This window comes from Octopus bimaculoides, chromosome 22 (genome assembly GCF_046866305.1).
Source record: "Octopus bimaculoides isolate indiv1 chromosome 22, ASM4686630v1, whole genome shotgun sequence".
NCBI classification, from domain to species: domain Eukaryota; kingdom Metazoa; phylum Mollusca; class Cephalopoda; order Octopoda; family Octopodidae; genus Octopus; species Octopus bimaculoides.
In genome coordinates, this window is record NC_142949.1 from 5,788,364 (window position 1) to 5,795,863 (window position 7,500).

Sequence of the window (7,500 nt, forward strand, 5' to 3'; positions counted from 1 at the left end):
TTAGGCAGAATGGTATACATATAAGATTCCATAAGATTCCAATAAGGTACTCATAAGGTATTGGAATCTTATATGTATACCATTCTGCCTAAATAATGGATTTACAAATACAATATCCCTGCATATCTCACATCTATTTTCATTCCTCCACTCCACTCTCTATTTCGTATCTTATCTAAATTAACTATTGCTTAACCATCTTCTCACACCATCTCCGATGAAGGGATATAATAAATATCCTGGAAACAGCTGTAAGACCTTCTATTTATAAATGTTCTGAAATCTTCGCATCCTTGGTCTTTTATCTCATTACGAAAAGTAAATCTTTATATATATATATATATATATATATATACATGCATATATTTATGTATATATATATATATATGCATGTATGTATATGCGTATATAATTATGCATATAAATATGTATACATATATATATGTGTGTGTGTATATATATATATATATACGCATATATACATATGCATACATATAAACATATATATATATATGAATGTGCATATGTGTGTGTGTGTGTGTGTGTGTGTGTGTGTGTGTGTGTGTGTGTGTGTGTACACATATATGTGTGCATACACACGCACACGCACACGCACATGCACACACAGAGTTTAAAATGGCTAATCTGGCTTTAACCAATGACTGGAATTCAATTTCCATTCTTGAAGCGCATCTGAAAGATCAGAGACATAATTTGCATGTGTGTGGGAAGATGTAATTAATGCCTTAAAGAATCGTTACCTGTTAATTATGTTAATTATGGCTATAAATCCTACACTATGTAAAGAGTACTCTAAAGAGTATTTCATTTATTTGTACACATAAACTTGCATCTATGCGTGTATGTGTATAATTTTATGTAATAGTCATATATATTAGGTAAATAAATTGGTAAATACACAGATAGGCAGACAGACAGGCAGGCAGAAGGTCAAGGCAGACAAACACACAGCAGACAGACAAACAGACAAACAGACAAACTGACAGACAGACAGACAGACAGACAGACAGGCAGGCAGACAAACAGACAGGCATCAGACAGACAGACAAACAAATAGATAGATAGATAGATATACAGATAGATAGATAGATAGATAGATAGATAGATAGATAGATAGATAGATAGATAGATAGATAGATAGATAGATAGATAGACAAGCAGACAGGCAAACAAACGGATGGAGGGACGGACCGACAGACGGACGGACGGACAGACAGACAGACAGACAGACAGACAGACAGACAGACAGACAGACAGACAGACAGACGGATGGACAGACAGTCAGACAAACAAACTGACATAACACACAGGCAAGCAGACTGTCATAACATTTCTCTTCCGAAGGGGACAATTCACAGACGATGTAGAGAGGAATAGAAAAGAAGAAAGATGCCTTTGAGATGTGAGTCTTTCGTAGTTTAAGCAGAAGAAGCTTCAAAGACAGGGTAAGAAAATCTGCTGTAGAAGGTAAGCAGAAAGTCTAAAGAAAACTATTGTCGAGAGAATCAAACCCACAAAGCTATCGTATTTTTTGGACATACAGTGCGCCATGATTAATTGTCCAAAAGACAGTTCTGACATGAAGTGTGCAAGGGAGAAGAGCAGAAGACCGTCATAGAGAGGCTGTGTGGTAAGTAGCTTACCAACCACATGGTCCTGAGTTCAGTCCTACTGCGTGGCACCTTGGGCAAGTGTCTTCTACTATAGCTTCTGGCTGACCAAAGCCTTGTGAGTGGATTTGGTAGACGGAAACTGAAAGAAGACCGTCGTGTATGTATGTATATGTATATGTATGTGTGTGTATATGTTTGTGTGTCTGTTTGCGTCCCCCCCCCCCCAGCATCGCTTGACAACCGATGCTAGAGTGTTTACGTCCCCGTAGCTTAGCGGTTCGGTAAAGGAGGCCGATAGAATAAGTACTAGGCTTACAAAAGAATAAGCTCTGGGGGTCGATTTGCTCGACTAAATTCAGTGCTCCAGCATGGCCGCAATCAAATGGCTGAAACAAGTAAAAGAGTAAAAAAAGTATCAAATAATGGACTGAAAACAATAACCTGGCTGATTGCCTGCAGGAAGCACAACGCAGACGGAACTGGAAAGTCTTGTGAAGCCAACCACTGGACACAGGGCGTGGGGCACTTGGCTGATGATGATGGCTGGGGATTTGTCTCACCTGTCCATGACTTTCAGGTGTTTTAACATCCAGTGCTTTGAAGGAGTCGTCCTCAAAGCGCTAGCCCGCAGCGAACTGACGAACAAGCAAGACGCTGAGTGTGTGCGGTCGATAATATTATACAAATGGTATATGTCCAGTGAATATCTACATATTACGTCTATGTATTCAACGTCCACACACCGTATCTATCCAATCAAAATCTACACGCTGTAACCAATCAACATTGACAGCGTATCTATCAAGTTAACATCTACACGCTGCGTATATACAATCAACGTCTACATGATGAATCTGTCTAGTTGTCACAGTGCCATCTGCGCATGCGTGCTTATATTTGGTAGTATTTTAGTCGCATGATCGAATTTTGAGCCGGCACACCAACAGCGGTTGTCAAACGATGATGGGGAGACAAACTCACTCTCACACACACTCACACACACTCACACAAACACACACACATACACACATACACATACACATACACACATATATATATATATATATATATATATATATATATATATATATATATATATATATATATATATATATATGAAGGAATACAAAAAAGGAACAACAAAACATCCAGACAGTTAGATGATACAAAAAAGGAACAAGGAAAAAACAAGGACGGGTCATTCGCAGTTTTCTTTCCTCAGTCGAGTTCCAGATTATCTTTGCAATTTCGGCTGGTTATACTCCAGATTGCTCCAATCTAGCTAGCCACATGGCAAAACTAAGCTAAGAGCATTAGATTCCTTGGAAGAGATCAGTGAATGTATACGAAAACAAGGACGGGAAAAAACGGAGAAATGGTACACGAATGCAAATGCAAATGCAAATAACAGGACATTAACAACAGGTGTCTTTCGACTAAGGACGAATTAAATTAAGCTGGCGTGTGTGGAAATGAAGCCTTAACACACACACAACGTGTTTCTTCTCGTTTCCGTCTACCACATCCACTCACAAGGATTTGGTCGGCCCGACGCTGTAATAGAAGACACTTGCCCAAGGTGCCACACAATAGGACTGAACCCGGAACCATGTGGTTGGTAAGCCAACTTCTTACCACACAGCCACGCCTGCGCCTATATATACTGTACATATATGTGTGTGTATAGATAGATAGATAGATAGATAGATAGATAGATAGATATACATATAAATATATGTGTGTGTGTATATATATATGTATGTATATATACATACATATATGTGTGTGTGTGTGTGTGTGTATACATATGAGTGGCTGTGTAGTAAGTTGTTTACTTCCCAACCACATGGTTCCAGGTTTAGTCCCACTGCTTGGCACCTTGGGCAAGTGCCTTCTACTATAGCCTCGGGCCGACCAAAGCCTTGTGAGTAGATTTGGTAGACAGAAACTGAAAGAAGGCTGTCGTAGTATAACCAGCCGAAATTGCAAAGATAATCTGGAACTCGACTGAGGAAAGAAAACGCCGAATGACCCGTCCTTGTTTTCTTTGTATCGTCTATCTGGATGTTTTGCGTTCTTGTCCCATTTTGTATTATATATATATATATATATATATATATATATATATATATATATATATATATATATATATATATATAAGAAATGAGGGCAGGGAATCGTCAATTAATAATAGAATTAACAATTAACAATTTTGCCAAGTAGTTCAGTATGAAATAAACCTTTATCGGTAAGACCGTTTATCATCATAAATATAAGGGATTAGCAATTGAGTTGCTTCTCCAACATACTGAAAATTCAGAAACAGTAGTCAAAGAACTACTGATTCTAAACTACAAATTTTTCTCTAAAACGGATGGCGATATTTATGGCACACACAGAACAAAAAACCAGAGGGAAAAGCACAAACAAAACAAGCCTTTAGTTAATTGGGTACGAATCGTTTCATGGTTAAGCGAACGAAAACTTCACTATTTCAATCTTCAGCCCAAATATTCTGATAAATTTGAAAGTGTCTCTAAAAAAATTCACGGTAATCCTTGGCCATGCGACACCAAAAATCAACGATAAGAAAGGCACTTACGAATTCATCGGCTAGCGAGTTCAGGCACCCCACCCCAAAGAAATCCATTCAATGTGCGCCACAAATAGTCCCGTTTTCTGTTCTGTGTGTGCCATAAATATCGCCATCCGTTTTAGAGAAAAATTTGTAGTTTAGAATCAGTAGTTCTTTGACTGCTGTTTCTGAATTTTCAGTATGTTGGAGAAGCAACTCAATTGCTAATCCCTTATATTTATGATATATATATATATATATATATATATATATATATATATATATATATATATATATATATACATATATATATACATACATATACACACACACACAAACGTATATACATACATATGTATCTATATACGTAAGTGTTTACTCAGCATCTACACGCAATTTCTCTCCAGCCAACCTCTACACATTGTTTCCATCCGATTAACATCTTCGCTCTATCTCTCTCCAGACTTCGACAGACTAAACGTCTGCATTTAAGCTATATTTATCCAATCAACGTCTATAAAATAGTCATCCATTCCCATTATTTGACATATTTAATCATATAAACAGATATAGACAGAATCTCTCTCTCTCTCTCTCTTTTTCTCTCTCTCTTTCTCGCTATCTTTCTCTCTCTCCCTCCTTTTTCTTTTGTTTTTGGTGTTATATTTTAATTAAACGAGAACGGTCTAGAACATATTAATGAGATTCAATGAATCTCTCTGAGATCTTCCATTTTAAAAATACGTCTTTTATGGTAAAGGAATTTAATTACCTTATTGCGTTAGTTTTTCGCTGAACAAAGCAGCCAAGGTATAAATATTTTTGCAGCAGTTCTGATTCCATGAGGATTGAACCTGATATAAAGAATTAGTCTTGGAAATCCCTGAAGATCAAAGCAAAAAGACCTCCCACTTGAGGAATATATACATAAAGCGGGGTTGTTATTCATACGTGCGCTCGTACACACACACACACACACATACCATCGCACACACACACATACCATCGCACACACACACACACACACACACACACACATCCTCATCGCGCACACACATCATCGCTCGCATACACACACACACACCATGACTCCCACACACACACACATCATCGCACACCATCGCACACACACACACAGATACCATCGCCGACACACACACGCACGTACACATCATCGCTCGCATGCACACACGCGCGCACACATACATCATCGCACAAACACATCATCGCTTGCATACACACACACACACCATCCCCCCACCCACACACATCATCACACATACACACACATGCACATGCACATAAGCGCACACTCACACACGCACCATCACACACACACACAAACAAACACCTACGCACACACACACAAACACCACAACATACAGAGAAACACCTACACACCACGAACCATTACAAACGGTCATGTGAGTGATCGACAGCCGCACCACTTAGCATCCACTTACAGGCAGCATCTACGAGACAGTACGATCAGCTAGAAATAGCAGCCAAATCTTTCTGAAACCACATATATCCACTGTCTTAAAAATAAGAAAGATGACAAAGCAGGTACAGTATGTAGATGTTGGCTCTATAGACAATGCATTGGCAATGATTGGAGCGGTACTATGTATATACAGGGGCTGGAGAGATACGGTGTGTAGATGCTGGTCGTTGTTGATTTAGGCTTGCTAAGGAAATAGAATGAAACAAGCACTGCTAGGGTGAGCTCGATCCCTGCTGGAACAGGGATTGCCCTAGGTCTAAACAACAACAGAAGCGGCAGCAACATTTTTAGGAAGACTAGGCAGGTGTCCGAGTATACAGATCCCCTATCTCAATTCAAGGAAGCGAGGTGACTCGCTGTTTCGGCAACTACTCTCCCTTTCCAAGAGAACGACTACAGTTTTTGGTCCATAAAGAGTCGTTACAAATAGGGGGCCAGTATTGTGCCCCAGAGTTGGGGCCAGTACTGCCTCCGAGCCTTTAACAGTACTGCCAATTCCCTTCTCGGGATTGGCACTTCATATTATCGGCCCCGAGATGATGAAGAGCAAAGTTGGCCCCGGCGATATTTGAAGTCAGAAATCAGAGAATTGGGACAAACACCCAAATACCCCAAAGCTAATGACTCGGCCATTATTTCGCTGCCGTCAATTTCTATATAAGTCAGATTTATTATCATTTAAAAAGAAACCAGGTTACTGATTGGCCGCGTAGCCTAACGGATAAGGCGTCTGACTTCGAATCAGAAGATTGCGAGTTCGAATCTCGTCGTGGTCGCAAATATTTTTGTTAAGTATGTAGGAGAGGTGTTAAGAAGCATGGCTGTGTGGTTAAGAGGCTTGCATTGTAAGCATGTAGCTTTGAGGCTCAGTCCCACCGCAAAATAATTCTATTGTTTTAGCAAAGAAACTCCGTTTTCGCTTATCTATAGCTCATCTCATTGTTATATTTAGCTTATATACAATGCTCTTCAGACTTGCTGTCTCTCTTGCTCTTGGCTTCAAGATATTTTATATAAACAAGTAATATGTATATATAAAAATAGTGAGAATTTACAAATAAAGAAAAGACGAAGACGGGTGTGTAAACAACAAACAGATGTATTAGTTTAACGCTCGGGAAGTGAGAAAGTCTTTTACGTTTCGAGCCTACGCTCTTCAACAGAAAGGAACACAGAAATAAACAGGGAGAGAAAATACAAAACGGTCTAGGGGGTAAGAAAGAGACAGAGAGAGAGAATTAGATAGATAGATAGATAGATAGATAGATAGATAGACAGATACTTTTATCTATCGAAGGAATCAACCTCTGTACTTTTTTGAGGCCTGATATTTATACGACATATCTTATGCCGAACGTTTTGGGGACGTAAACAAACTAACACCGGTTGTCAAGCTCAACAAACACAAAGGTACACACATAGATATATATATATACACACACACACATACACACACACACATACACTCATATATATATATATATATATATATATATATATATATATATATATATATATATATATATATATATATGCATGCATGACGGACTTCTTTCAGTTTCCCTCTACAAATCCACTCACAAGGCTCTCGTCTGCCTAGGTCTGTAGTTAAAGACACTTGCCCTAGGTGTCACGAAGTGAGACCGAGTCCGAACCATATGGCTGAGAAGCAAACTTCTTACCACGGACCCAAGCCTACGCCCGACCCCCCCACCACCACCACCACATACACATACACACATGCATATATATATATATGTGTGTATGTATGTATGCATGTATATATA

General features: G+C 38.9%; 1 protein-coding gene and 1 non-coding gene across 24 annotated transcripts in view; both read left to right on the forward strand.

Annotated features, from left to right (window-relative positions):
* Nucleotides 1-7,500, forward strand: part of LOC106869633 (cadherin-23) — an 898,614-nt gene that overhangs the window by 825,607 nt on the left and 65,507 nt on the right. The window lies entirely within an intron of this gene.
* Nucleotides 6,417-6,489, forward strand: Trnar-ucg (transfer RNA arginine (anticodon UCG)). Its single transcript has one exon. It is a non-coding gene; the product is annotated as a tRNA-Arg (tRNA).